At 42.9% G+C, this 27455-nt stretch overlaps 1 protein-coding gene and 1 long non-coding RNA gene across 2 annotated transcripts in view; one reads left to right on the top strand and one right to left on the bottom strand.

Annotated features, from left to right (window-relative positions):
• The window catches only part of SH3GL2 (SH3 domain containing GRB2 like 2, endophilin A1), a 147165-nt gene that overhangs the window by 73451 nt on the left and 46259 nt on the right, over nucleotides 1-27455 (top strand). The window lies entirely within an intron of this gene.
• Nucleotides 15905-27455, bottom strand: part of LOC112546928 (uncharacterized) — a 137655-nt gene continuing 126104 nt past the window's right edge. Inside the window, exon 3 of the long non-coding RNA XR_012904620.1 lies at nucleotides 15905-16273. This is a non-coding gene — a long non-coding RNA (uncharacterized LOC112546928). The remainder of the gene's footprint in view (nucleotides 16274-27455) is intronic.

The raw sequence follows: 27455 nt of genomic DNA, 5'->3' as shown, positions 1-27455 counted from the left end.
TAGTTGTACAAAAGTGAGGTAAATCAGAGTTATAGTTCACACAGAGAAGACTGGAGGTTTCTGTGGATGAGCAACAAAATAGTAATTTATATCATGATCATACAGCGTGTGCTGTAGGTAACTGCTAAAAATATCCTTGTTTAATATAAATAAAAATACTTAGCACTTAATCAAAGTGCTATAACGTAATAATGTATTAATCCTCACTGCTCCCAACCTATGTCAGGTTAATTTTATTAAATATGATTATCCCTATTTTAAAGACAGGGAAAGTGAATCAGAAAGATTAATAAACTTGCCCGAAGGCCCACAGCAAGTTAGTGGTAGGATCTATATTAAAAGTTAGGAGATTCCAGTTCCCACCTCTCTTCTTATTCCACTTGTCATTTGCCCAATAAATAAAGGATAGTTTTGTGAGAGTAGGGATTGCAGGAATGAGCACATTGTTTCTCTTCATACTCATTCCCTTTTTTATTTTCTCCTTCTCTCAGCTGATCTATTATTTTCTTCCCTTTTTTATTTTCTTTCCTCATCCCCTTCACCAGCTGATCCAAAGATGCATTTAATCTAAATACCTGTAGTCCAAATAGGTAATTTCATGGAGTGTTGAAGTGGGCCAGGATAGAAAATACCTTTCAGAACATTTCTGAAGTTGGCTTCTTAAAAATGAGACTACCCTGGAGAAGTAACAATCATGAATTGATAAATTTGCTGGAACAACCATTTTCTAATAACTCTTCATGCAACTGCTGCATTGGAATGAAGTTTTTGGCTGCCTCGGTAGATTTGTGCCAATGACTTGTGGCCAGTCTTGTAATTTAAGCCTTACAACAACCTGATACAGTTTTAATTACACCTGGGAGTCACAGAAAGTCCTGTCATCCATCATAGAAGACATTTCAACAAGACCAGTGATGTTAGAGCAGAAATCAAGGTTAAAAAAAAAAGACCACTTTTTTCACTTACTTGGGAGGCCAAGATGCTTTGTCATCATTTTTTCTTTTGTCCCAATTGCTTCATATTTGCATATACCATTAGCTGGATCACTCCAATTACATTCAGTTGGTGTTATCTGGATGTCTGACAGTGTATACCTCTTATTCCAAAAAAAGGACATGCTTAGTGAAGGACTCTGTCTAGGACATTTAGTTATTTTTTGTGTAGATATAGAAAACACAAAAAAACTATTCTAAAATAACTAAGGTTGTAAAGTTGAGCACTCAGAGTTATGTCTACACTGCACGTTTATTTCGAAATTAGCTATTCTGGAAGAAATACTCTGAAACAGCTTATTTTGAAATAGCATGTCTACACTACAGGGAAGCCTCAAAATTAGTCTGAGGCAGGCTTCCCTAATGGGGACACGCTACCTCGATTTAGAGACCCAAGAGGCAATGGGGAGTAATTACTTTGAATGTCCCTGGGGAGGAGCTATTTCGAAATAGCAGCAGCGGAGCGTCCACACTACTGCTATTCCAAAATAGCTATTTTGGAATAGTCTTTATTCCTCACGGAATGAAGCTTACAGAAGTCAGAATAAGCCATCCATTATTTTGAATTTATTTCAAAATAATGGGATTGCTGTGTAGATGCTCACTTCGTTATTGCAGAATAACAGACATTATTCCAAAATAACGCTGCTGTGTAGATGCACCTAGAGAGAGGAAATGCAGAATTAAAGTTTTCTGTAACTCACTTCATGGAAGTGTTGTAAAAATAAACTAAATAATGTTTATGAAACATGCAATTGCTATAGTGAAGAATTCAACAGCCATTTAATGAGAACAGGGTTGGAATACGGCAAAGTAAATAAGGCCAGACATTAAACAATGACAATAAAACAAAATACTGGTTAGCAGTTTATTAAGTGAGTATCTATCACATCACTGAATGAAAAAATCACACATGGTCGTGTAATAAAAGATTACAGCATGTGCACAATGGGGACTGAGGTAAGGGTGCATGGGCAGCTGCAATATTGGTATTTCCTAAATTTTGAGTGCCTGACTTTGCATTCATGATATACTTTTAACATTAATTATTTGTGTGTAAGTTTACATATGGCTCTTAACATAAGGAAGTTGTTTGACTAGCACCTGGAGATTCTTTGTGATTGTAGCTTTGGCTGCTTCCATTTTTTTAGGTTGAAAAATAAGAATTGCAGCTAACGTAACTTACCGTTGGAGGATGGATTGGGAGGGAATTGTGGCAAAATTGTTTCCTAGCAACAGAGCATGGAATCTCTTTAGAGCGTCTGGTGCCATTTGTTCAATATGAATTTTTTTCTTGAGCTAAAAATTTCATAAATTATGCAATTTAAGCCATTAAGAATTAATGGGAAGAGAGAATAATAAAGTTGGAAATTGACGGCAATTTTCCACACGCTCCTCAAACAAATGAAGAGCGTAGTACCAGCTCCCACAGCATACTTGCTTCTCAGATGCATAAAAGTGGCTTAAAGCCACCTTGAATTGCCCTTTTCTGTGTGGTGGCTTTTATGGTGCACTACCGGAGAGAGGCAGAACAGAGTTTTGGCCAAGGATATCAGTATTGAACTGGATCCTGAAATTTAATTCAGAGTGAAAAGTCTTTGAAGATTTTCGAGAATGGAGAATTGTGGGCATACTTCTTTGTAGGTGTGAAAAAGCCAGCTGGTGCATTCTGGACGTACTGTAGACTGGCAAGGTGGAATTTGGGAGCGGGCATGTGTTTGTGTGCTGCAGGAACAGTATCTGAGACGAGGTGAAGATTTCTGCAGAGATGGAATTAAGTCAGTAAGGTTCAAAGGAGGTTTTGTAGTAGGCACATATACAAGGTGTGGAGCAGAAGGAAAGTTCAGGGTTAAGGATGGTTGTCAGGGTTATGTTTATGCAGCGGCGGATATAGGACAGGGCGAGCGGGGTGACTGTCCCAGGCCCCACGCTTCAATGGTCCCCGCACATGTGCTAATTCCTGTCGGCTGTGGCGCATCCGCGAAATTGTGCTGCCCTGGGCCCTGCAGCACTCTCATCCACCCCTGTGTTTATGGATGATGTGAAGGAAATTAGAAGTCTGAGTTGAGAAGGGAGATAAAGATGACAAAATTATCTTTGTGAATATATATTCCTGTAGTTGAAGCTCTTCTCTTTTGCTGAGAAAAGGTGAGTTTGAGTGCCAGTGTCAAGGGGTAGACAATGACAGATTTTAGGACATTGGGGAAGGTAATAGATGAGAAAAAGCTAACGGAATAATACCCTGGCAATGTAGGGATCTACACTGTTTTGGTTCCATGAATCTAGTGCTTTCAGCATTTCTACTTTCTTGCCTTCACTGGTAAATGAAAAAACTGCCTACAGTATGGCTATGTCTACACTGCACCCCTTTTCCAGAAAAGGGATGCAGATGAGACAAGTCGGAATTGCAAATGCAGCAAGGATTTAAATTTTCCCCGCTGCATTTGCATGAACATGGCTGCCTCTTTTTTCCGGCTTGGGGCTTTGCCGGAAAAAAGCGCCAGTCTAGACAGGGATCTTTCGGAAAATAAAGCCTTTTCTGAAAGGTCCCTTATTCCTGATTTTAAGAGGAATAAGGGACCTTTCGGAAAAGGCTTTATTTTCCGAAAGATCCCTGTCTAGACTGGTGCTTTTTTCCGGCAAAGCCCCGAGCCAGAAAAAAGCGGCAGCCATGTTCATGCAAATGCAGCGGGGAAAATTTAAATCCTTGCTGCATTTGCAATTCCGACTTCTCATCTGCATTCCTTTTCCAGAAAAGGGGTGCAGTGTAGACACAGCCTATAGGTTTAAGGAGTAAACCTTACTCCTGTAAGTAGGTTTAAGGAGACCTGAAGAGGTTATCACCTTGTCTTTTCTTTAGACTCAAGCTTTATGTACCAAGAAGCAAATTTTTATTTTTCAAAATTACCTGTCAACCATTAGTGAAAACAGGGGGGAAAAACTTATTTACTCTTGTCATGAATAAAATATAGCTTCCCCCACCGTTTCCTTGTAGGTACAAGTTTAGTTTGCAGTTGTATGGGCATGTGGAGAAGTAGCTGGCATGAGTTAGCATTACAATGGTCTCCTGATGTATGTCTGACTCACTGAAATTTCTAAAGCCTGGACCTACATTATTGGTATTTTTAAAGAGTAACAATATAATCTTACAGTTGGTCCAGAACTTCTGTGTGGGTCATGGTGACACATAAAAGAGGGTGACTTGCTATCCCAGTGAGAAGCTGATCAGCTGCATTTTGTATTAATTGGAACTTGTGGAGGTCACCCTCTGTGTGCCCTGCAAATAATGAATTGCAGTAATGAAGCTGAGAATAAGTCATTAAACAAGCATCTCCAGGACTTTCCTGTCAGGCAGGCACCGCAGGCTTGTAATATTGCGTAAGTGATTAAAGTAGTTGTTCAAAGCTCATTAAAGGGGCTGTGAAAAGTAGATCCAGTTCTATGATACCTACCATTTTCAGGTTTGAAGTTTTATATTATCGTTATGTAAAGGATTGCTAGGAAGAGAACAAATGTCTCTTGCCCCATCAAGCAGCTTCAGTTTTCCTCTACATAACACGTGTTGCCTAGAGTTTTGTTTAGAAAGAGACAAAACAACCAAGATTGAAAGCCAAAGTCATGCAAGAAAATTTGGATTTGCCTAACTAGATTTGTATAAGGTCACTGTGGAATCAGAGTACCTTCCACAAAATAATCACAAAAATACTTTCCTTCACACTTGCCAGAAGGAATAAGCTTGAGGTTATAGTTGTGTTTAAAACATATGTAAGTTCTGATTCTTACTCCAGTGAAAAGTGTGTGTGAATACCATCATGTGGGTTTGCTAGAAGTTTACACTCATATAGCATTGGGGCAAATCACTATTCACAGAGGAAACAAAGGGCAAGGATGCTTATATGTTCAAGAGGTTGTTGTATGAAAGATATGACAAGAGGGGGCTGGACTCAATGACCCCTTGTGGTCTCTTCCAGCCCTATGATTCTAAGGCAAAAAGTAGACAGATATTAAATTTAGAGAACTAACTGGCTTTAATTGGTGTAGCTCCATTTACTTTGATAAAGCTGTGCCAATGGACAGTCTTTGAGGATCTGTCCCATTATAGCTGCTATGGTAATTGGTTCCTTATCTCAAAGTGGACAAGTGTGCCCTGACAGGTTATATAGAAAAAAGACATCAGAACACCTGTATATATCTATGCTTGTATCAGCATGTCATGTCAATCTGTTGAACAGCTCAAGGGGGAGGGTAGAAGTCAATGCAAATATATGTTCCAGAATTTAGCATAAAGGTAGATTATATTTACGTTTATAATAACATGTTAACATATGAATCAGAGAGGAAAATTGTCTTGAGCAAAACTAAGAATCAATAGAAATTCCTGTTTCTACCGCAGATTCCTTGTGTTCCTGTTTGGCCACATGTCTTAATCTGTTTAGGGGTGATTTTTAAAGATTCAGATGAGAGTTAAGTATCTAGCCATCTTGACTTTCAATGTGAGTTGAGTGCCTAGCTGCTCTTTGTGCCTTGGAAAGCCACCCTCTCTGTGCTTTGAAGACGCTTTTTTATAAAATAAGGACAACAAAGACAAATGTTCTATTTCTATTTCCACAGGGATTAATGATCCTTTGATGGAAGGTGCTATGAAACTACAAAGCATGTTAATAAGAGAATAAAGAAATCTCTTGGAGTACAAATAATTTCTGTGGTGAGCAGATTTGGATCTTACAGAAGGATAGAATATCAGTGTAAGAACTAATATGACTGCAGGATTTGGGATATACATGCACTGCAGTCTTAAGTCAACCTATATTAGCTTGACTTTCAGCCAGCATAGTAATTATTGTGGTGTTTAATGTCCACATTACACACCTTCTGTTGGTGGTCTGTGTCCTCACCAGGAGGGGCAGCATGGGGGGATGAGAGTTAGGGCAGAAGCCCAGCTCTTCCTCCATGCTCTTGGCTTCCCATCCAATAGGTGCTGCCAGGACCTAACTACACCAATACAAATCCTATGCCTTTTGTGGCAATGGAATTATGTCAGTGTAGTAAGGCACTTAAGTCAGTGGGAGGAAGGCTGTAGTGTGTACACTGACATAATCAGGTTAATGTAAGTTGCCTAGTCTGTAGTGCAGACTATGCATTAGGTCTTGCCCATTTAGGGGAGGTCATAGAAAATTGTATCAGTGAATATCTGGGCTTTGACTTGTTGAGCGGTTGGCAATGAGTCTTCCAAGGATGATGCAAGATTTGTAAATACACTTGGGATTTTATTAAATTTATTTCTTGAGATACAATAACAACAAAATCTAGAATGTTCTGGATCCACATTCTTTACTCTCTTGAATATAGGCAGCCATTTACACAGGGCTTACAGCTATTCTGGGATCTCATTTCCTGTGTCATTACTTGACAGGTTTTATTTCTGTTCTTTTTCTTTTTTTTTTTTTTTTACCCATTCTACCCTCACCTTCTATTTTAGAAATCATGAGCCCAAGCCTGCAAGGTTCTGAGTGCCTTTAACTGAGTTAACTGCATTCAACACATTCACTGACTGCTGCAAAATTACACCAATGTTTAATTAGGCCCTTTGTGCAAAACAACAGAGAAACTGTTGTCTGTTGAGAAGCTTCCCGTCTGTTGAGAACTAGAAGGGGCCAGTGTGGGCTTACTTGTCAGGTTTTCCTTTCTAGCTACAGGTCCTCTAATATTCACAAAAGAAAAATCCCAGGAGAAAGAGAGATGTGTTTAAGGAATCCTAGGAGCTATGTTAAACTATCAGAGGAAGTGGGCTACAGAATATTTAGACAAGAGAAGTAAAAACAGTTGTTTCAAGACCACTGGAAAAATGTTAATAAAAAATAGGAACATATTTTACACAAGGTCTACCTCTCCATTTTCTGCACATATCTGCAATAGATAGCTAAAGAGGAAATAACCATCTAGACAATGTAAGGGCTGTATACCCATTCTCACATGGAATCTTGTGATTGAATTTCTTACAGCCCTAAGGATGCACTGATTGAAGGCAATTATAGTTCATGGGGTTGGTAATGGGACGCAGACAAGCCTTCAATCTCTGAATCACTGGTTCATATTGGTGTATAGAGAACAATTTATATGAGTCCTACATTACACAAATCCTTGATTAAAAAAGAAAATAGGGCTCTGGGATAGGGATGTAAAATTAAGATTAATTGGCTAATCGAATAGTCAACTCAATTTGCAATTTGCATCAGCTATTCAATTAGTCGATAAGGGCACCCCTGGCCTGTTGCTACACTTCAAAGGTGAAAGCACTGCGGGGAGCACGGGGCCAGTTGGGGACTCAAGCAGTTTCCCGCTGGCCCCGTGCTCCCTGTGGCATTTCAAAGCGGCAGCACCACATGGAACCTGGGGTCTGATAGAGGCAGTAAGAGAGGGGGAGAAGCAACTAATCAACTAGCGTGTTGACTATCCAATAAGAATTTGCTTATAGGATAGTCAACTAGTCGTTCACATCCCTACTGTAGGATTAGGCACTTGGGACTAGATCTTTAAAAACACTGAGGCATGCATAAATGCATAGGTTCTTAATGAGATTTTCTAAAGTAGTTAAGGCAAATATTTCTAGCACTGTACTTTGTGTGGCAGTGGAGGACAAATACAGACAGTCTAGTGGCAATGTCTGTACATGTTAGACTAGCGCAATATTAAATTCTTTCCTCCTTGGAAGATTGGGATATTTCACTGCTAATTAAAAGTGTTTTAGCTTTGAAGAAATTTACCTTTTTCCTAGGAAATCATTTAAACAAAACAAGTTAGATTCTGAGAACTTTACAGGGTGTGTAACTGAGTACAGTACTGCAACCGAGTCAAGAGCTTTGGCAGTTCAAGACTCTACAAGAGTTTAGATTTCTCTCATTCAGCAAGACATCCGCTACCAGAGAAATACAGTAAATATTGTAACTAGTAGAAGAGAACTAAATATAGCCTATACATCTGATTCTGTTATTGCACGTTACTATAAAAAAGAATACATTTTCATAATATGGAGAAATGCTTTTGTTGATATCAGATTGCTATTTTGGATTTTTTTCCTGTCCAAACACACATCTCTTTCCCCTCCCACCTTTTCATGCTAATAATTCTAATGCTTCCATCACTGAAAGAATGGCAATTTCATAATCACTGTCACATCTTGAGATTACATGATAGAGTACACACCACCAGTACTCAGAGCTATTAGTTTGGAATAGAAATGAACAAAGTTGATTCCACTCAGGATATTGAATATTTTGCTTGGAAAGTAATCCTTTTTAGATACCGTAGCTACAGCTTAATGAACAAAAGGCTTTGAGTCTTCATGAGATAGTGTGGGGACTGAAAAAGCAGGGTTCATTGCTTGAAATGAAAGTAATTCAATAAGCACTTTTCACAATGAGGGGGAGTTTAATCAAGGGCATGGTAAGGTTTTTTTTTCCTCAAAAAAGTTAAAAAATCCTAAAATCAATATAAAAATTAGCTACATTTGACTATTTTAATCTCAAGTCCTCAGTGTCCCATAAAATAGTACAATGGGTTCTGATCCACAAAATATGAATAATGAAATAATGCAAATCCCAATGTCCTATACAACAGGGTTTCTGAAATTGTGTGGTTATACCTCAACCCCTCCTAATTTAAAATGACAGCAGTAGTTTAACTAGCGCCTATTTTGATGTAAGCAAGGCCTTAACTCTTTTAAAAACTGTAATCCTAGAATCTGCAATACAGCTGTGCAACAGTTTCAAAATAATCTGCAGTTATGCACCTGAATAAATTACATTATGCAGAGAGCCCTGATTATATGATATTGCCTAATGTATCTTTTAGACTTGAAATTCATGGTATACTAATTCCCAGTCACTCTTGTAATACAAAATGATTGTGTAGCAGAACTTTTAGAAATGAATAATTGTCTTACATGGTTACAGTCATTTGCTGTGGAAAATAGTGATTAGAAAGTCTTGATTTTTAGGTAGAGTGCTTTACTCAAATCTTTCATGCTGGTTTATTTCATTTAGCAAGAATATCACTTAAGTAACCATGTTCCTATCTTGTATTTTATTTACGCTTCCCTTTATTACAGTGTATGTTCACAGTAATGAATACTAAAAGAACACTGGGCTAAATGACTCAAAGGGTTAATTTATAATGGTATGCAAACAGCTGAAACTCTGGTCATCTGAAGAAGTGGGCCGTGCCCACGAAAGCTCATGATACCATCTACATGTTTTGTTAGTCTATAAAGTGCTACCAGACCATTTGTTGTTTTTCCATATTACTTTAGTAATCATATTACCTAATACTCTCCCACTCTCAAGCCCTCCCAATTATATGTGACTCCCTAAAAATTGAACTGTCCCGTATTATCTCTTGGGGTAGGTCTAGACTGCATCCCTCTGTCGGCAGAGGGATGCAGATTAGGCAGGTCGACATTGCAAATGAGACAGGGATTTAAATATTCCATGCCTAATTTGCATAAAAATGGCCACCACGTTTTGCCAACTCAGCACTTTGTCGGCAAAAAGTGGCAGTCTAGAGGGGGATCTGTCGAGAAAGAAAGCATTTTTCGACAGATCCTGTAAACCTCCTTTCACGAGGCGTAAGGGATCTGTCAAAAAACGCTTTCTTTCTCAACAGATCCCCCTCTAGACTGCCACTTTTTGCTGACAACATGCTGTCAGCAAAACGTGGTGGCCATTTTTATGCAAATTAGGCACGGGATATTTAAATCCCTGCCTCATTTGCAATGTCGACCTGCCTAATCTGCATCCCTCTGCCGACAGATGGATGCAGTATAGACATACCCTTGGGGGGACAAGGAGAGCCTGGCCTCAGTTACCTTAATTCTAACTGGTGAAAATATCAATATTCAAATGCTTTTCCAGAATATTGTGATTACTTTCATTTTGTCTCAGATCTAGGACTACTCCTGAATACTTTAAAAGAATCAAGAAAGAGACAGAATATCTGTTTTCTCTCCTTCGGGTTTTGTGTTTTTGTTCTTGTATGATTTCTGTTTCAGTCCATCTGACTTCCTAATGAACAAAAATAAAACCATAATTGTGGCTGAGCCAGTAATGAAATTGGCAGGGCAGAATCACTGCTTGTGTGACACAGTATTTGGGAATGGTGGGGGTTGTAGAGTGTTAGGTAATATTTCAGAACGGTAAAGAGTGGTGTGGAGGGCAGGACTTTAGATGACTATTAAATACATGGCTGAGTTCATTGTCAAGACCCTGCTGTTGTTCATAATCCTTCCAACTGTGATCTGGAGGGTCTGAGATTTCAACAGTGCTCCCTGTGTAAATTATAGTCTGGGGAGTTAGAATCACAAGGCTGGAAGAGAACTCAGGAGGTCATCAAGTCCAGCCACTTGCCCACGGCAGGACCAATCCCAACTAAATCAACCCAGCCAGGGCTCAGCCAGATGTGGCCTCACCAGAGCTGAATAAAGGAGAATAATCACTTCTCTACATCTGCTGGCAATGCTCTTCGTAGTGCAACCTAATATTCCATTTGCCGCCTTGGCTACAAGGGCACGCTATTGACTCATATCCAGCTTCTCATCCACTGTAATCCCCAGGTCCTTTTCTGATGAACTGCTACTTAGCCATTCGGTCTCCAGCCTGTAACAATGCTTGGGATTCTTCCATCCCAAGTGCAGGACTTGACACTTGTCCTTACCTCCAGTGTATCTGTTATTGTGTGCATATTTGCATAGTTCTGTAAGCTGGAGGAAAAAGAACAATAGTGAAAGTGGGTGAGATGTGGAAGCTTGCTTTCCTCTTCCCTATATGTATTACTATCCTGCGACCTACCAGTTGATTTTGCTATTTTTTTTCCATCTGTAAAAGTGCAGAGTTCATCAAACCAGGAATGTTATACAGCGCTGCTTATTAAGCACTCAGCTTGAAACAAGAAATGTGGAGCTTTCTTGGAGGATTCATTTCTGAGGATAAAATATTGAACACAAATCACAGAATCAAAGAAAATTAACCAAAACAAATAACATGATATGAACTGAAAGAACATTTCTTTAATACTTATGGGGGGCGAGGGAGACTAGGTTATTTATTAGTTTTCAGTGTATTGTAGAGTTTCTTATAACAGATTTTGATAAATAAATTTGACAGCCATCCATGTGTTTTGATCATAGTTTACATTACCTACCAAAAAGAGTGCTTGCAGAAGAGCAGTGTTTTTTCTAAGCAATCGTATAGACTGCAGTATTTGGGAAAGGTGTGAATTCTGATGCTGTTTCTGGATAGTAATTTTTTTTAACTGAGAGATTCTTGTCATGTCTAAAATTTAAGTACAGCATAATGTATCTCTTAAAAAAAGAAATCTTCTACAGAAGACAATATGCTTTATATATGTTTTCAGAATAATTTCTGCAATCCTCCACTTTTGCTGATTTCTGTCCCATAGGCTGTGTCTAGAATACATCCCTTTTCTTGAAGAAGGGATGTAAATTAGACACTTTGAAATTGCAAATGAAGCTGGGATTTAAATTTCCCATGCTTCATTTGCATAATAGTGGTCGCGGCTTTTTTTGAAATGGGGCTTTTCGAAAGAAAAACAGCTGTTTAGACAGGGATTGATTGAAAATAAAACCCTTTTTCGGAAGATCCTATAGTCCTCATTTTTTTCAGGAGTACAGGATCTTTTGAAAAAGTGTTTTATTTTTGATCAATCCCCGTCTAAACAGCCGTTTTTCTTTTGAAAAGCCCTGTTTGGAAAAAAGCCACAGATGCCATTATGCAAATGAAGCATGGGAAATTTAAATCCTGGCTTCATTGCAATTTCGAAGTGTCTAATTTACATCCCTTTTTTTGAGAAAAGGCATGTAGTCTACACACAGCCATAGTTTGTCAGGTACACTGCATGGAAGTGTCTATGCATGAAGAACACATCTCATTTCTGTATAATGCTATTAATAAGATAATAGACCATTCAAGTATGTGAAGTCAATGGAACTTTTAAATACTTACTTAAAGGACTTTTGAGAATCAAGGCCTTAACTGGGATGAATTAGACAATATGTACCTAAAATAGTAGGTGTAACAGGTGCTATAAGAAGTTGATATTCGTCTGTACTATTGCTATTATCTTCCACTGCTTTCAGTAATTAAAATAATCATCATGTAGTAGCAAAGGTTGCATTTTTAATTGTGCCAACTATCCCATTTTAATCAAATTACTGTAGAGTTAAGGATCCTAAGATTTGCTTTTTGATTAAAACATTGTTTAAAAGATTTGAAATAGCTGAAGGATACATAGCACTGTGATTCAGAATTCATCTTAACACACTCTGCTTGAAGATTATTAACTTGAAAGTCATCATATTTACTTTCTCTTATTAACATGTTTTAAGATGACATTTTAATGGCTCTGCATTGTAAATCTATGCCCTGCTCCCTGAAAGCCCTCTCTTATCTGAATAGTTATTCTGGGTTTATTTAGGAGCCACATATCAGTGAAATTCCAACTTGAAATTGATCTAAGCAGTCAGATTAATGAGACTGAAAGTAGCAAATAGGTCTGTCTTCCCATTGCTTACTTGTAACAGCAGGCTCTGCAGCTCACATGTCAAGAGAACTACCAGCACGTTCAAAAGCCATGTGACAAACCAGTACGGTAGTAGCAAATAACAACTAAAAGTCGGTTGAACAATGATCTACATCAGAAAGGAGGCTTATGTTCAACTTCTCTTAGGAAAGATATTTTTAGATGTTAAGATGAAACTCTAACAAATATATAGAGCTCTAAGGCCACAATTATACATGTATTATGAATTCAGGTGAAAAATGTAAGGACTTATCTTGGACCAGAATATAAAAAAATTGTGAGGGATTGTCAGACCAATGACAGTGTAATGTATTGCATTATAAAATGTGTAATTGGATTTGTTATGAGGACATAAATCCTGAGAGGTTCATGTATTCACACAATGAAAAAATCATGTTCTGTCTTCCTCAGCCATGATACATGCCGCATTTTCATGTCATCAGTTAGGTGTCCATCTGTGCTGATATATTTTGCCACAGATCATCACGTTCTATTGTTTCCTTCATAGCTTGCAAGTTAATTGCATTGATAAACCACATTTTGCTTCGGCAGGACAAAGTTTGTTCTGTTTACTTCTTCTGATATAACACCCTTTTAGGCTGTGTCTACACTGGGCCACTTATTCCGGAAAAGCTTGCCAGCTGTCTACACTGGCCGCTTGCTTTTCCGGAAAAGCAATGACGATCTACTGTAAAATTGTCAGTGTTTTTCCGGAAAAACTATGCTTCTCCCGTTCGGGCAAAAGCCCTTTTCCGGAAAAACTATTCCGGAAAAGGGCCAGTGTAGACAGCACAGTAGTCTTTTCTGCAAAAAAGCCCCGATCGCGAAAATGACGATCGGGGCTTTTTTCCGGAAAAGCGCGTCTACATTGGCCACGGACACTTTTCCGGAAAAAGTGCTTTTCCGGAAAAGCATCCTGCCAATGTAGACGCGCTTTTTCCAGAAATACTTATTACGGAAAACTGATCCGTTTTAAGCATTTCCGGAAAAGGGTGCCAGTGTAGATGTAGCCTTAGAGTTCCAGGTGCACTATTTATGAATAACAAACACATATTTAACTTAAGGAGTCTAACTTAGGTGCTTGTGTATTTGCATGTGCTACAATAAGATCTGTGAGTGTGAGATATGATTCATGTGAAGCTGTTCATAAGATTCAGGGTTTTTTTCCTAAAATTACAAGGTCTGTTTCCCAGTTTTTTTCTTAAATATTGCAGATAAGTTGCAAACCATGCAGGAAAGTGTTCCTGAGCTGTTGTTTGTTTTGTCATGACAACCGTTTCACATATGCTGAGATGCTCTGTAGTTTATTTTTAAATTTGCATCAGTAACCTCTCAAAATTCTTTTTTTTAATTTGCTTTCATTTCTAATGGACAGTTTAAGGGTTTTTTTTTTTTTTTCAACTCACATGCAAAAACAGAATAGTCTTATTTGAGACAAAGCAAAGACTTTGTCCCAAGCCAAAATTATTAAGATATATTTAATGTTGTAAATTGTCCTCACACCGTTGCCCCTCACTCCAAGCGGCTCCACGTCCGCACTATATGCAGCATGCAGAGCCCGACCTGCCACCTGTGCCACGTGCCAGACATGACGCAGGGGGTGAGTCTTGAGGGGCACACAGGGGTGACGTCATGGGGAGGGCTGTTCTCAACCCATTTTCCAGGCTTATTTTGATTGCCAGTACACTCCTGTTCACGATTAACCACAAAATCATTCTTCCTTTCAAATCAGTGAAGGCTTTTACTTGGGATCAGATTTTTAAAAGTATTTAGACACCAAAAGATTGTGGGATTTTCAAAGTTCCTCAGGCCCTTTGGGAACTAGAGACTTATGTCTACACTAGCCACCCGAGTTTGAACTAGGGTGGCTAATGTAGTCATTCGAACTTGCAAATGAAGCACGGGATTAACATATCCCGGGCTTTCTTTGCGTGTTCTCGGGCTACGCCATTTTTAAATGGCCGGTAGTTGAAACTCCGTGCCCACGGCTACCCGCAGCACGGGCTAGGTAGTTGGACCTAAAGCCCCTAATTCAGACTACCATTACTCCTCATTGCAGGAGGAGTAACGGTAGTCTGAATTAGGGGTTTAATTTGAACTACCTAGCCTGTGCCACATGTAGCCACGGGCATGGAGTTTGAACTACCGGGCATGTAAAAATGGCGTCGCCCAGGAACATGCAAATAAAGCCCGGGATATTTTAATCCCGGCCTTCATTTGCAAGTTCGAATGACAACAATAGCCACCCTAGTTCGAACTAGGGTGGCTAGTGTAAACATACCCTTAGGCTACGTCCACACTGGCCCCTTTTCCGGAAGGGGCATGTTAATTTCAGCGATCGTAATAGGGAAATCCGCGGGGGATTTAAATATCCCCCGCGGCATTTAAATAAAAATGTCCGCCGCTTTTTTCCGGCTTTTAGAAAAGCCGGAAAAGAGCGTCTACACTGGCCCCGATCCTCCGGAAAAAAAGCCCTTTTCCGGAGGATCTTATTCCTACTTTGAAGTGTGTATACGAGGTATACAGGTGTTGTGCAAAAAGGTTTTTTTGTGCAATACAGATCCATCTACACTGCTAGTTTTTGCGCAGAAACCTCTTGTGCAAAAAGCCTTGGGCAGAGATTATGCAAATGAAGTGTGAGAAGTTACTAATGAGCACTTCATTTGCATTGCTTCTTCCACAAAAAAGAGGCAGTGTAGACATAGTTTATGTGTTGGTGAAAGTATCAACAGTTGTCTATTCCTCTTGTCATCCTGAGATGCCTAAATACCTTTAAAATCTGACTCTTGATCCTTTTTGGTCTGGGCAATGATCAGAAAATTTAGAAAATAAATGGCTTGTAAACAAAAAAACAAGTCCTTTTCTCATTAAATCATGGAATCTACTGAGCAGAGATAATGGCAATGTCATGTATTACATCAGAGTACTTGTCCAAAATCCCCCAAAAGCTACAACGACCTATTTGAAAATCTCTAACCACTTTTGTCATTGAGAAAACAGACATGGATAACTGGAAAATGAGCATTCATTCTGAAAGGGCACAGTGAATAGTTGGCATTTACCATATCATTTGGAAAAGTTGCTAAAGTAAAAACCCTATATTAGGTGCACCAGGTGGCTGTGGAATAGTTCAAATAATTCATTATAGTGCAATAAAATAACACTTGGTTGCCTCTAGCAAAGAGGGAAGCTTGTAAAGTCTTTACAACACTACGTATGAAATGAAACATTTGAACTGAATATCACAATCCCCTTGAATTGCTCAGCAGAGTTGATCACTTGTGTTGGAAATAATCCAGGACACTCTGGATGCAGGTGAAAACAGGCGGAGGATTTATTATACACCAGCTGATGGAGTGACACGCAGGTGTTACCCTGGTGAACACTGGTTAATTAACACAATACAATAGGTTATATAGTCCGCAGGTGGACGGAGGAAAAATGATTTGATAGGTCTAGCAGCAAGACGAAATGAGCACATAAGCCAATAGAACTACTAAAGATTACATAATATCTCCGCCCATTGCAAAGTAACAACTCATTAATTAATATACAGGTGGTTATTGTTCAAATGCCAAAACATGTCAGCAAAACAGTAATAACATTTTAGTCTGTATAGATGATGATGTTTCTATAGCAGGCGGGTATGGCCTTGAGTTGGTGCAGCGCTTGGTTCTCAGGCTTATTATCTAGGAGTGAAGCAAGACAGTTTAAGCAAATTTTATGAATGTTATCTTAAACAAAATGTGTTACGTTACCAACTGGGACCCTGTCCGAGTGTTTTAGAACGTGGTTGCTATGGTGCTTAGGGTCTTTTACTGCCTGCAGCTCTTATCCTGACTGTGGTGTTCCCAGGCTTGATCCCAGGATGGAGTCATGCTGTTTAGAGGCCTACTAGCACATTTAGGGCTGCCTCAGTTTACCCTACAAAAGTTACATATAGATTAATGTCTTATGTATTTAATTAAGACAGTGTAGAACATAAAAATGACCATATTGTGTCAGACCAATAGCAAATAGCCCAGTATCCTCTCCTCCGATAATGCCAGGTGCTTCAGAGGAAATGAACAGAATAGATAAATATCCCATGTTCTGGCAAACAGAGGCTAGGGGCACTTCGGAGCATAGTTTTGCATCCCTGACCATCCTGGATAATAGCCATTGAGCGCGTGTCTATGTAACCCACACACCTAGGTTACGTCTAGACTACAGGCTTCTTTCGGACGCCACGGCACTTCCAATATGCAGCTGGAGTTGCTGTAAAGCAGTGCCAGACTCATGGGCCTCGTGCTGCACCTCATGATGTAGTTCATTCAGACTGCCCATATGCGGCTTCAGCATCACAACGACCAGCCCGAACCACAGGACTCCTTCACCCAAGCCCTAGCACTCCTGCTGCAGTTCCTTAATCTCCTGCACACTTTGGGCTGGTGGGACCACATTGCCCTGCAGGGATGGGATGACCAGCAGTGGCTCCAGAACTTCCACATGCAGAAGGCCACCTTCCTGGAGCTTGGTGACTGGCTTGCCCCTTCCCTTAGGTGACAGGACACCCAACTGTGATCTGCCATCCCCATGCAAAAGCACATCACCATCGCACTCTGTAAGCTCCCCACACCAGACAGCTACTGCTCCCTGGGGAACTAGTTCAGCATGTGGAAATCCATGGTCGGGGCCATGCTCCTGCAGGTAGTCATGATGCTGTGGAGAATTGTCGCTCTTGACAATGTCAACCCCATCGTGGATGGCTTTGCCACCATGGGCTTCCCCACCTTATATGGTGGCAGCAAGTTTGTGTGCTCCACATCCTGTGTGAGAGCAAGAGGAAGACTTTCCTGCAAGGGTGGGGGGCAGAGGATAAACAGCTGACTAAGGCATATGAGCAGCTGGACACCAGTGCCATCAGGAGAGCACATCAGGGGGGCTGTGCTGATCTGGGAGGCCTTGAGGGAGAGTTTCAGCCAAGGGCACTTGTGAGACTCTACCCTGGGCCTCTCCACAATGGGCCCCTGCATTGCCCCATGTGCCTTTCCTCCCACATTCCTGCTTTCCCCTGCCCTCCCCTCCAGAGCAAATAAAAAAGGCTTTTTGTTTGGAAAACACAACTCTATTTGTTTATTTGGGGGATATACAACAAGAGAGGCACTGGGGAAAGAACCTGGAATGGAGGAGGAAGAAAGAGGGGACATAGGGGCTCAGGGATGGGGTTGGGACTGACGCCTGCCTCGGATAATTCGGGAAGCTTTGGCTGCCCAAGAGGTCCCACAAAGTCTGGAAGATGATGCGGGAGGTGGTGGACACAATATGCTCACAGCTGGCCCAGACGTGAAGAGAAGTGACAAGGGCAGTCATTCCAGGAGACACTGTGCATGAAGCCTAGCCCTAATCTCTGAGTTGACACTGAAAGTCTCAGTTCAGACAATGACGATGTGCTTCAAACAAGGCCATCTAGTAGTGTCTGGAAAGCAGGCACTTTCCTGCAGGGGCACTGTAAACCTGATTGTAGGAGGAATAATGGGTCTTTTGAAATAGGGTTTATTTTGAAAGTTGGCTGCATGTAGACGTGGGTAAATACCAGAAGAGCATCTTCCGAAAAAAAAAAACCCAGAGGAAGTATGCAAATGCGCAGCACTATTTGCATCCTTCTCCTGAAATAAAAATTGTGTATAGACATACCCTTGGAAAGGTTGCCTGCAAACCATCATATAAAAGTCTATACAAATCAGCTGGTGATCTCGAAGCACAGACCTCATCATTTTCGATAAAATGAATGAAATGTTTCACTTCATCGTCAAAAAGATGTGTGTCTTATGTCCTCTTGGTAGAATTCACTTAATTTCTTACTGTAGTGGCTTTTAGCATCTTCATACTTCTGTCAAAAAACATTGCAAAATAAATCAAGTTTTCATTAGATTCGCCTCTACTCTATTATTGTGTCACAAATAACACTGACAGTCTCAATGTTAACATTTCAGGAGCCCCCCAAATGAAGCTGAGCACAAAGTCCCATTAACTCTAAATCCAACACTTACAGCAGCGCAACATTACAGGGGCTGGAGGACTCAGGAGGAGGATGCAGTGCAGTCACTCAGCCAGCTGCTGGAGAGAAGTGGTGCTTTCCCACTTCAAAGTGTGGCTTTTTCCTGCTGGTTGTGCAGCTTGTGAGTTCTCCATTCCCTGGGCGCACCCCCCCCCCCACACACACACACAACAGGCAGCTCCATCCTGTGGGCAACCACCAATCACCAGCTGGTGACCAGCAACATGAACACGGGCTGGAAGGCTTCAGTGGAGCCTACAGCCAGACAGAAGTGGCGCTTTCCTGCTTCAAAGTGCTGCTTTTCTCCAGCCGTCTGTGCGGCTGCTCTCTACTCCTTTGAAGCCTTCCAGCCCATGTTCACGCTGTGGCCAGCTCCTGCCAGCTGTCTTGAAGCTGCAGCCAGCAGGTGATCCTCCCTGCTCTTCTGCCCTCTACAAAACCCTCTCTGCAAAGGGACTGCACCTTCCCCGCTCCTCCCCCCCCCAGAGCCACTACCCCTGCGCTTTTGTGTGTGTGTGTATTTTGCCCCAGACCCAATGCTGGACTGCCCAGCCCTGGGGGCCCCATGCCGTTGGGCGAGTTATGTTTCATTGTAAATTCACCCCTGAATGGACAGAAATCACATGTCTGCTCTTTACCAACAAGAGGACTGTCATCTTTAAAGGACTTTGCGGATACTGTGCATTCACATAGTGAGAGCCTATGCCCCGAGGACCACACAATCTGAATAGAAAAGACTGAGAAAAAATATAATTTCTCACTTTATAATGGGGAAACTGAAGCAGAGACAGTGACTTGCAAAAGGTCATACAGAAAGCATGGGGCTAACCAGCAACTGAACCCGTATCTCCAAATGATTACCAGTTCTGTGCCTTAACCATAAGACTTTACCATATGTCTAACCTTAGAGCTTTCCCAGCTCTAAAGTGGGTTATCATGGATGATATATGATTTATATGGCACAGGTAGATATTGATTATATCAAAGTATTAGCCAGCTTTCCTGTGCTCTGTTTGGAAAAACTATATCCATACTTAAATATTTACATTTAGTTGTGGACATCTTGTCGTTTTCTTGTCGTTATTAATGTAGATTTCAGCGACTATATTACAAGCTGAAAACCTGATGCTTAGTGGATTATATACAGAATTTAGCAACTGGCTATTTTGGCAATACAGGATTCAAAAGTGGAATCAGCTCCCTATTATTAACAGAGGTAATAATGGAGATTGGCCAGGGGGCAAATAATCCCTTGTGTTAACAATGGGGAGCTGCTTGTATTTTTGGATGCCCTAGTGCAGTGGTCTCCAATCTTTTTGATCATGAGATCACTTTTTGAATTTAAGTGCAATCCAAGATCTACCTAAAATATAAATACCCTCGCACTGCCTCCTTCCCGCCCCTTCTCCAAGGCCACATCCCTGCTCACTTCATCCTCCCTCTCTTGCCCATCCTCACTCACTTTCATTAGGCTGGGACAGAGGGTTGGGGTTCAGGCTCTGGTCTTGGATTAAGGGATCTGGAGTATGCAAGGGGCTCTGAGCTGCTCTTGGGGCAGGCAATTGGGATGTAGGAGGGGATCCTAGGTGCAGGCTCTGGGAAGGCATGTGGATGCAGGGGTACTTGGGGCTAGGACAAGGGCTTGGGGTCTAGGAGGGGGTTCACGACTAGAGTAGGAGTTTGGATATGGGCCTCAGCTGGGCACTGCTGCTGACTCCTGGTTGGCTCCTGAAGTGAGGCTAAGGCAGTCTTACCCCTGCTCTGGCCCTGGACCACTCCCTAAAGCAGCCAGCAAACTCCCTCCCAAGTCCTGTTGTGCCCCCTCTCTGCTCTGTGGAGAAAGGATATGGAGTGGGAGAGGGGGCACCCTGACATCAGCATCCTTCCTCTCCCTCCCTTGCCCTGCACAGAAAGCAGGAGGCTTCCAGAGGGAGGGGCAGCTCCAAGGCAAATGGCAGGAGATGAGCAGCATTGGGGAAAGGGGCAGCTGACGTGCCAGCACTTGATAGCCTCTTGGCCAAACCAGTCAGGATCCCCTGTCAGAGGCACCAAGATCTACCAGTAGATCTTGATCTACTGGTTGGTGACCACTGCCCTAGTGCCATCAACGTATAGCGCTAAATTCTCAGAACTAGTATGGGGAGTAAATAATATCTGCCTGTGCAGTATAATTTATTTTTCATCTATGTTAAATTTTCATTGTGTCTAGTTAGTTGGGGAAACTGGAGGAAGGTAGGTAAGTCAGCAGGGTATAGCTCTTTGCATCCTATCATTACTGGAATTTGCATAAATAATTTTTGACACTCCATAATGCCATTTCACATTGAATGTTCAAAATATCTTAATGTCCACACGTAAAGCAACATAATTAATACAATGACTACATCACAATTCATCTGTGTCATCCTTTTGTCAAGCTGCCAGTGACGTGGCGGTGTTGCCAACTCTCATGATTTCGTGGCAAGTCGGTTTGTTGCAGCTTCTACAGCATGCAAGACTTCCAGATTTCACTTAAGAAAAATGTTGCAAATACAATCAATAGGTTCTGATCTGCACTGGGGAAGCCAACGGGAGTTTTGTTGTTGACAGATCTGACCCATAGTTCCTTTTCTTCTGAGAATATCAGTCACTTTACAAATAGTAAGGATCTGATTTCACTACCTTTCTGTTAAGTAGAACTGTACTTTGTACATACCCCAGTTGGAATCAATGAGTGATGGTGGGTCTGGTTAAGAAAGTGGCCTTGTTACTCCTGTGAAGAGGCTCATCTTCACATGCAGAGTTATAGCTATGCTGCCATAGTGCTTTAGGGTAGACTCTGCCATGTTGATGGGAATGCTTCTTCCATCGACAAACTTAATCTACCTCTGCAAGAGGTGGTAGCTTTGCTGGGGGAGAGGCTCTCTTGTCGACATCCCTGCTATCTACACTGGGATTATGTCAGTATAGATATGTTGCTTTAGCATGTGGATTTTTCACACTCTGGAACAGTGTAGTTAAACTGATACAGATCTGTAGTGTAGACCTTTCTCAGATCAGTGGGGCCAACCGTCTGACTGGGCCCCTGGGCAAAGCAGGTGGACTTCTGCAGTGTACCCCTGAAAAGGGCAGGGGTTTGGGTGGAAGGGGCTCAGTGCTGACCCGGACGGTGGCACCACCCTCCCCCACACCCTTACCGCTGCCCAGAGAGTGTGGCGCGGTGGTCTGACAGCATTTCAAAGGAGCTCAAGCTGATGCCACGGTAGCAGCAGTGGCGGCCAGGAGCTCCGGGACCTTTTGTATTGCTGGGGCAACTGCTTCCTTTGCACCCCCATCAGCAGGCCTGGCTCAGATTCAAGTCAAACACATGGTCTGCTCTACTCTACAGAGACAAGTCAACACATGGCAGTTTACACTGATCTTACTCTGTAAGTATCTAAATTTTCACTTCCACCAATGTAACTTGCCCACAACACTGATTTAACTCCATCTCCACAAGTGGCTTAGAGTTAATACCAATGTAATTAGGCTGTGTGTTGTAATGTAGACAGTGTATTGCTTGCATCAATTGTTGCTGGCTTTCAGAAGCCATCCTACAAATGTTCCTCAGTGCAAGTGTTCCTGGTGAGGATGTGCAAAGTGTAGACAGGGCCAGCCCACAACATTTTGGCATCTGGGGAGGGGAGCTCAAATCACGCCCCCATGCCCCCTCACTTGGACAAAACTTTGAAAGGTCTCAAAGTATTTATGTCCCCTCCTCCCCCCCCTGAGTCTGGCACCTGAGGTGGCCGCCTCAGTTCGCCTCATGGTAAGGCCAGCGCTGAGTGTAGATATGCACAAATGTTGTACAGGCAGTCCCCGGGTTACGTGCAAGATAGGGACTGTAGGTTTGTTCTTAAGTTGAATCTGTATGTAAGTCGGAACTGGCGTCCAGATTCAGCCGCTGCTGAAACTGACCGCCAGTTCTGACTTACATATAGAATCAACTTAAGAACCCCAAGCGTCCCCAAGTCAGCTGCTGCTGAAACTGATCAGCAGCTGATTCCAGGAAGCCCGGGGCAGAGCAACTCTGCCTCGGGCTTCCTGTAGTCAGCGCTGGTCAGTTTCAGCAGCGGCTGACTTGGGGACGCCTGGGGCAGAGCAGCTGGGGTGCTGCTAGGTTGCTCCAGTAGCGCCGCTCCTCGGCACTACTGGACCAACCCAGCAGCACCCCATCTGCTCTGCCCCAGGCATCCTGATTCAGCCGCTGCTGAAACTGACCAGCAGCGGCTGAATCAGGACCAGAGCAGCTGGGGTGCTGCTGGGTTGGACCAGTAGCGCCCAGAGCGGCGCTGTGGGACCAACCGGCAGCACCCCAGCTGCTCTGCCACAGGCGTCCAGAGAAAAGCCTAGTCTGCTGGGGGGGGCGGGGCGTACTAGCTGCGCCCCCCCCCCACCCCAGCAGACCAGGAAGACACGGGCGGTGGACCGAGATGCACCGCGGTCCCGCCGCCTGGGTCCTCCGCGGCTTTGCTCCCCGTCTCCCTGGTCTGCTGGAGACCAGCAGACCAGGGAGACGGGGAGCAAAGCCTCTGAGGACGCCGGCAGCGGGACAGCCGCGGGGCGTCTGGGCTGTCCCGCTGCCGGCTTCCCCCGCGACTTTGCAAAGCCTTGGGGAAGCTGGCAGCGGAGCAGCCCAGGCGCGCCTGGGGTGCCCCGCTGCCCAAGCCCCCCCCCCCCCGCCGCTTTGCAAAGCCTCTGGGAAACCCCCCGCGCAGAACTATAGGGCGACAGCCAGCCAGTCTGTGAGGGGAGCTGTTTTTAAACTTTCCCACCCTTGAGGACCAACTCCCACCTGGTACCCCATGCTGCTGCCTCTGATACAGTAGTAGAGTGGAGTGACAGGGGGCTCCTTGGGAGTGGGGCCAGAATGCTCCACTGGCTGCAGAGCCCGCCCCTGGGGACTACAAAATAGTCAACTAATCGGTAATAATTAATGAGGTTACTTGACTATTCAGTTAACCAATATTTAACATCCTTAGGTAACATGGCAAAATACATACAGAGCTACAGCACAAATTACAAAAGTCGGTGGAAAACTGGGACCCGAGCTTGAAAGGAACCAATGCCTTGATCTGACCCCTGATGAGAAGCACTCCCTAATATATTACACTTTTTAATATTGTCTGAAAAATGAGTTTTCTGTGCAAGAATTCTAGTCAGGTATTCTGTGGTTTTCTGTTAGACTGTGAAGAGACATTCATTTTAAATGTTTTAAAAGCTTAATCAAATGCCAGGCACCTTGATAAGCTGCCAGAAGTGACCCCTCTGTATATCAGCAGCCTCCTGTCTGGCATTGTGATGCATGCCAAAACTTTCTGCCTTTTAGTGACCTTTCAGTTCCAGCTAATCTAGGATCTTCTCTAGATTTGCACTTGCACTAGGACAGCTCAGTTCTGACAAAGAATCTTTAATATATTTTTAAGATTGATCAAATTATTGTATTACTTTTATTCCTCTGTGGCTCAGCTTTATTGCATTCAAAAACTTAAGTCAAACAGTGTTCTAAAACAAGTAGCTACCATGTAAGAGACAGAACTGAGACTTCTGATATTGGGGGCTGGGATTATTTCCTGTGCATAATTAGGTTAGACTGCTAAACAGCTCCTCGTGCATATGGAGTATAGTATTTAATACTCCTTCATACATATGTTTCTTCTCTAAAAACTAAGGGAGTTTCTTGTTATGACAAATTACAGGTTCTAAAACCTAGGGAGGAATATTGAGCCTAATTTTCAAAGGCACAACTGCATGTGCTTCATTTATTTGTTCTATTGACTAACTGTGAGGCTAAAAAGGCCTTATTTTTTTCTGAAGTTTGGTATTGGAACGTGTAAATTTGTTACTCTCTCCCATTGTGCATTAAGTGTTTTGGTTACTTTTTCAGAACAACATTTTCTCAGTGTTGATGAAATTCTTGGGAAAATTTGCATTGACTTTCTAGGTCCCAACAAACTTCTTTAGCAAACTCCCACAAAGGGATCTGTGTTGGTTAAAATTCCCTGCAAATATACATTCCTGCAGTCGCAGGTTGCAAAATATTTACATTTAAAAAATGTGGGACTAATTATTTGTAAGATTTGCTTGGGGGGAAAGTGTTTCATCCTGTAATTTGTGTCTATTACTTTGACAAGGCTTTTTCAATAGCACCAAAGCTCCCCCTTGTAAAAGGAAAAAGCTGTGAGGAGCCTCCCAGACCAAAGGAGCCCCAGCCTTCCCACTGCAGTCACATTGGGATGAATTGCTACCAGGCCCTTGCTGTCTTGGTGCCTTGCAATGCCACCAGAGTCAGGCCAGCCCCAGCTCTGGGCAGGGTCAGCAGCCTCTCCCAGTGCTGGGCTGGCCCTAATGCTGGGCCCACACTACACTGGTAACCACCCCAAGCGCCAGCTCCTCCCACTCCTCCCAGTGGCACTCGGCCAAGCCTCCTCAGTCAGTCAGGTCTCTGCATCATTTCTCATTGCCCCGTTCCCAAGAGGAGAGACGTGCCTGGGATCTTCGGAGGTAGGGGATGGAGTGGAGGAGGCAGTGGGGTCCTGGAGAAGTGTAATTCCTTCTCTGGTCTATTACTCACACCACCCATGCTTTTATATTTAATTCAGTACTGTATTGTATTTGCTTTCTTTGTGTTTTGTCTCTGCTGCTGCCCATTTGCACACTTCCAGTTCCATCTAAGGTCTGTGATTAACTGGTCAGTTTGTGACTCTTAGGTTCTGTTCTAACTATGTTCTTGTGCATATCTTCCTGGACACCGAGCTGTTACTATTACTCCCACCATGTGGCTGTGATTCTGGTTTTTTGTTTTTTGATATATTTCTACTACTTTAAAAGTTAACTATCTGATTGATGGGGGCAAGGCTATGAGAGAATTAATGAGAAAAGATTCTTCAGAATGGGAGAGACACTTTGCTTTTTCTGTCATGGAAATTTAGCATTTATTCTTCCTCTGTGTGATACATTTTCTCTGAAATCATCCATCTGAACTGGAAGCAAATACATTTGCATTGCTTTCTGACAAACACAAAAAGGATGAGGCTCCATTTGCTAAGCTTGATTCTTCTTTTGCTTGCACCAATGTAATTCAAGAGTAATGCCATTGAAGATAGTGTAGTTATAAAGGTATAATCCATAGAAGTGAGATCAGGCCAGGCACTGCAGAAAGCTTTCTCATGCAGTCACCAGGGAATGCAGTGTGCTTTCATTGTCCATGTCACTTTTTAGTTTGATTAAAAAAACATGAATACCGTCCATTCCACGTCTTACCTGCATGTTCTTCTACTGGTCTATTTTCTCAACTAAAGTGTACTGGCACAATTAAAGATGAAAGTGGAAGGCTTGAACATGAGTCTGCACAACCAATTTATTTCGTTGGCATAATATTTCCAGGAGACATTAACTGGCTAACTGAGTATAATGGATTTATAAGGCTATATAAAAGAGAACCAGCTTATGACAATGTTGTATTCTCATATGCAGTATGAAGAATATAACCCAGAAAAAGACTGTGAATTTAGAATCTTTCTTTTCTTTTTCTTTTTCTTTTCTTTCAAGATAGACATGTCATCTACTCATAGAGGCTCAGGTCCTCAGTTGGGCTACGTCTAGACTACAAGCCTTTTTCGAAAGAGAGCATCTAGTCAGCAACCAGTATTTTCAAAAAAGAGAGCTGCTTTTTCGAAAGAGAGCACCCAGGCAGTCCGGATGCTCTCTTTCAAAAAAGCACTGTTTGTGTCCAATAACACCTTCTATGAGGAGTAACATTAAATTTGAAATAGCTATTTCGAATGTAAAGTGCTGCGTAGACACTTAACTCAAAATAGGAGGTCTCCAGCCCTTCCCAGGAAGCCCTGGTGGCTACTCTGGGAACAACCAGGAAAACTTACTCTCCTCTCCCCCAGCCATTAAAGGGGCAGACTGTGGCCACAGTGCCTGTGCCAGCTCCAAGCCTGCCAGCCCAGAGCCAGCAGTGGCCACCAGGGCCCCTGACCCAGTGACCCCAAAACATGAGCCAGCAAGCCACTGGCTTCCAGCCCTCCACCGTGCCCCAGGAGCAGTCTGCCAGCTCCCAGGAGCCTGACGGGCTGGAAAAGGTGGGCGCCTTCCTGGTCCAGGGGTGGAGATCATGGACCTTATTCAGGTTTGGTGGGGATGCCCCAAACATCCATGATCTCCACACTAGACGGAGGAACGTGGCCGTCTATGGCAGGATAGCTGCCAGCCTGGCCACCAAAGACCACATGCGAACCCAGGAGCAAGTCTGCATGAAAATCAAGTTGGTCTGACGAGACCCCCAACCCTGGGCCCTGAGCTTCCCTTCCCCTTTCTTCCCCTTGCTTCCCCCTTCCAGCTCCCTCCTCCAAGTTTTCCCTTCCCCTCTCTTGCCACCCTTCCCCGGTCTCCCCAGAGGTTCATTCTCCCCCCCCCAAGTTTTGTTCAATAAACCCAGTTTCTATTTTTGAACATGTGTGTCTTTTATTTAACATCAGGAAGGGGGGCTAGGGAGGGGTAAGTAGAAGGATGTGAGGGAGGAATGGGGCACGAGCCCCCGGTGGGGAGGACTGGGGAGGCTCTGAGGGTTCCTCGGGGTGGATACTCTCCCGCAGGGCCTCCTGGATCCTGACAGCCCCCCAATGAACCCTACCCAGATGGCAGCCTGCAGCAAGTGCAGCCGGGCTGATGGCAACGACCCCACGAGATGCACCGGCATGCCCAGGGGCAGCTCTGGCTCCATGTGGCCGAGTGCTGTGGTGTCCCGAGTGCGGGCACTCAGGGCACTCCAAGACAGGACTGCTTTGCTGTCCCTCATCGAGGTA

Source organism: Pelodiscus sinensis, chromosome 6 (assembly GCF_049634645.1).
Source record: "Pelodiscus sinensis isolate JC-2024 chromosome 6, ASM4963464v1, whole genome shotgun sequence".
NCBI classification, from domain to species: domain Eukaryota; kingdom Metazoa; phylum Chordata; order Testudines; family Trionychidae; genus Pelodiscus; species Pelodiscus sinensis.
Note: the sequence above shows the minus strand (reverse complement) of the source record. Positions and strands in the feature narration are given on the sequence as shown.